Here is a 4,608-nt window from a genome sequence, read left to right as displayed (position 1 = left end):
ACAGAGGTTTTTATTTCTCTTTATTACTCACTCACCATGGACGGAAGTGGTAGATATGGTCTGGGAGTCAGGAGACCTGGGATTTCAATCCTGGTACTGACTTTTAAGGACACAATTTCTTTATTAAATTTCCCCATTCGTCTCATGGCAACATGCACCTCTGTTCCCCACTATTGTCCAGAACTATTCTGAGGGACAAATGTGGACAATCATAGAAGGTGCTGTGTAAATGTAGAATATTACCGTATTATCTGAATGTCTCAAATGCAAGCACACCAGTTGTAAGTGGCACCCCCAGGGCTGGAAAATGAATGAATGAGAACCCCAACTCATCCCTGCCAGCTTGAGAAACTACAGTGTCATTCCTGCCTCATTTCCACACAGAGCCTGGTTCATACTGTATCCCTCGGTGACAAAACCTAATTCCTTCAGAGCCAATGAGCCGTCACCTCTGATCCGTGCACACAAGAGACAAAATCCAAATTCATTTCCTGCCCTAAAGCTGCAGACGACATGGAAAAGGCTTGTTGCTAAACCCCCAGTGCTTGCAAACACTCACTAAATGATGCTAATGAAGCTGGCTATGAATTAGGGGCCTGAGCCTGCCCTGGACAAAATCCTGCTCGAGTTCACAAACATGGTTTGGGCCCAATATTTGTTCCAGAGGACGAGGACAGGCCTCTCCGGGGACAGCAGGAGAGCTGAGGTCAGCACTGGCAGCCTGTTGCCTAGTTTCTGACAATACTCTTTGGACCTGGTACCAAGTCCCTGCCCACGAGGAAAGCGGCAAAGAGAGGAAAGTACATTTCTGAGGACAAACAGCCCACTCTAGGACAGCATGACCCTGCTGGATATTTGTACATATCAAAGCTATCTTTTTAAAGGGGTTCTGTCTCTTCTTCATTAATTAGCTAACACACTCTAAACACTTCAGCCCACGTTTACACTCAGTTTGGGGAATATAAATTGGGTACTTTGTTCTTAGACGTGAAAAAAAAATTGTCCTAAGGAAATAATTCAGATGGCTATCATTAGTTATTTAACTATTTCTTAAAAGCTTAGTCTGCCTTCCCCAACTAGTTAGAGGACAGGAGCTACATTTGGTATTTATAATTCTTTTGGGTGATTTATAGTTCTTTTGGGTGTCTGTCCTTCTATATCCTCCCAACCCCCACTCCTACTTCCATGATGGATAGACATTAGGCAGTTGATAAATGGTGTTGATGACTAATTGGAAGTCCTACTCTTCCAATCAAAATCTTGTACATGGATGTTTATAGGCAGCTTTTCTTTTTACAACCAAGAAATAGTATATATGTACAATGGAATATTGTTAATTAATTTAAAAAAATGAAATATCCTCTGGGTGAACCTTGAAAACATTATGCTAAGAAAAATAAGCCAGTCACAGAAGACCACATACTGTATGATTCCTTCTTTATGAAATGTCCAGAATAGGCTAATCTATAGAGACAGAAAGTAGGTTGGTAGTTGCCTAGGGCTAGCGGAAATGGGAAGAAAAGGGAAGTCAGTGAAGGGGAGCAGGGTTTCTTTATGAGGTGATGGAAATGTTCTAGAATTGATTGTGGTGATGGTTGCACAACTCTATGAATACAGTAAAAACCATTAAATTACACACTTTAAATGAGAGTTGTATGGCCCATGAATTATAGATCAATGATGGTGTTATTAGTGAAGAAGAGGAGGAGGAGGAAGAGAAAACATCCTTACAAAGATGCGCAGAGAAAAAATAAGAGCTGGACCAGATGCCCAAAGACAGGATTACTAAGAAGGCATGCTAGTTCCCTACTGTGACAGTAACAATTTACCACAAACCTAGTGGCTTAAAAACAACACAAATCAATTCTCTTCCTGTTCTGAGCTCATAAGTCTAAAATCAAAGTGTCAGCAGGGCTGCATCCTTCCTGGAGGCTCTAGAACAGGGGTAGGCAAACTTTTTGACTTGAGGGCCACAATGGGTTCTTAAACTGGACCAGAGGGCCGGAACAAAAGCATGGATGGAGTGTTTGTGTGAACTAATATAAATTCAAAGTAAACATCATTACATAAAAGGGAACGGTCTTTTTTTCAATAGTTTTATTCATTTCAAACGGGCTGGATCCGGCCCACGGGCCGTTGTTTGCCGACGGCTGCTCCAGTAGATAATTCTTTTCCAATTTCTAGAGGTTGCCCACATTCCTTGGCTCATGGCCCCTACCTTCATCTTCAAAGTGCATCACTCCAATCACACTTCCTTCATCACTTCTTTTTCTAACTCTGATCCTTCTGCTCCCCTTTTATATGGACCCTTATGATTACATTGGGCCCACCTGGATAATGCAGGATAAGTTCCCCTACCTCAACATCCTAATCACATCTACAGAATCCATGTAGGCATGTAAAAAACTGCCAGAGTGGTTTTCAGAGTGACTGTCATTTTTTGGAGTCCCGCCAGGACTGTGTGAGAATTCCAGTTTGGGCTGTGTTTTGAATATTTTAACCTGTTAACTTTGTTTCTTGTGGCAGATATACTTTCCCACACTTTTTGCCTATTTTTCCTTATCAGTAGAACCTTTTTTTTTTCTTTTTGGTTAATCCTCACCTGAGGATATTTTTTCCAGTGCTTTTCAGAGAGAGTAGGAGGGAGGGAGAGGAGAGAGACAGAGGAGAGAGAAACATCGATGTGAAAGAGGCACATTGATTGACTGCCTCCTGCACGTGGCCCAACCAGGGTGGTGATAAACCTGCAACTCAGGTACATGCCCCTGACCAGGATTGGAGTTTATGACCCTTTGGTTTGTGGGCCAATGCTCTAACCACTTAGCAACGCCAGCCAGGGTGAATCTTAATTTTTTTATGAGGGGTTGGGGCAATGTGTTTAGCCCTAGATCAGGGGTGGGCAAACTTTTTGACTCGAGGGCCACAATGGGTTCTTAAACTGGACCGGAGGGCCGGAACAAAAGCATGGATGGAGTGTTTGTGTGAACTAATATAAATTCAAAGTAAACATCATTACATAAAAGGGTACGGTCTTTTTTCTTTCTTTTTTTTTTTAGTTTTATTCATTTCAAACGGGCCCGATCCGGCCCGCGGGCCGTAGTTGGCCCACGGCTGCCCTAGATAATGGATGTTTCCAAGTAATGTACGGCAAGCCTGTTCCCTACCTCCTCAGCCTTGCTAGATATTGGACCCAGTTCTGGCCAATGAGGCATAAGGAAAAAATTAATCTCAGGTAAAGGAAAGCTTTTGTTTTTCTGCTATAAAGAGGCAAATCTATCCTTTGACCTTACTCCTTTCTGTCTTGAATGTGGACATGTTGGCTGGGATTGCAGCAGCCGTATTGCCATCATAATGATAAGGCCAAGAGAATCAAACACCTGACATCAATGCCCCCCAACATCCCTGTTTAATTAAGCAACTGTTAGTGGGTGTTCTGTTACTCTCTGTTGAACACAGTCCTAACATACAGCCTCTGCCCTTCACTACTGTGAGGAAGGCTAACACTATTTATTAATACACAGGACTTTGTTTTTGCTTTGTGGTCCAGATATTTGTCTTTCAGACAAACTCGTATAGATTTTATGTTGGGGAGGACCCCATTGTGAGAGATCATGAAAAGTTAGTATTTTCTGTGTCTGGTGAACACACATTGTTAAATGAAATCTCGTCTACTTTTACCTTCTAAGCTGTGTGATCATATTTTAAGCAGAGGAAAACAGCTGGCTTGGAAACTTTCTGGGTAAAAAAGCAGACATATAGAAGAGGCAATGCCATTCATGAGGAATACCAGGACAAGTTGGTTGCAAATGACAGAAAATCTGTTAAAACTTACGCCGTTTTTCAAAAGTGTTGGGACTTAATGGACTCATACAAACAAACATTGGAAAAAGCAAGGTAGCCTTAGAGATCATGGATCTTGGCATAAAAAGCCATCAAGACTCCATTGAGTCCATTTCCCATTCAGGCATCTCTATGTGACCAACAGTGGCCTTCCTTTACAGAGGGGGACATGGCTTCTGGGAACTCCCGGCTCATGTTCTAACAGCACCATGGCCTGAGAGGAAGAGAGGATTTCTTTCTCCCAGACCCACTTTTTAAAATCCAAGAGAAAGACAGATCATTCCAACTTGCCTCATATGCTTACTTTCAAGTTGTTGGTGGTTTTGCTTGTTTTTTGTTTTTCTGTTTGAATGCTTTGGTTTCTTTTGTGTAAGAGAGACATTCCTTGAATTGCCTAATAGTAATCCTTAGTTATTTGCTTATTTTTGAGAGACAGCATCTAAAAATGTGATTGAAACCTCCACACACCCAGATAGAGTTTATTTTCTGTGAGCTTCACTATGAGGTTGATCTGCCTGGACCATGTAGTTGTAGATCCTCCATACATTCAGATCATGGGCTGGTCAGGCTCCCCAGAGGAGCTGCTCACGGTTTCCTGCCCCAAAGAGTCTGACTGCCGATGTTTGAGACGAGGGTGACTAACACTTCTTGTTTGCTCAGGATTTTGTCATTTTAAAAACTGAGTGCCCATCCTGGGAGCACCATCAGTCCTAGGAAAATTGAGACAGTTGGACACCCTACGCTACTATCCTGGGTACAACATAGGGA

Source organism: Myotis davidii, unplaced genomic scaffold (assembly GCF_000327345.1).
Source record: "Myotis davidii unplaced genomic scaffold, ASM32734v1 scaffold339, whole genome shotgun sequence".
Classification (NCBI taxonomy): Eukaryota; Metazoa; Chordata; class Mammalia; order Chiroptera; family Vespertilionidae; genus Myotis; species Myotis davidii.
Note: the sequence above shows the minus strand (reverse complement) of the source record.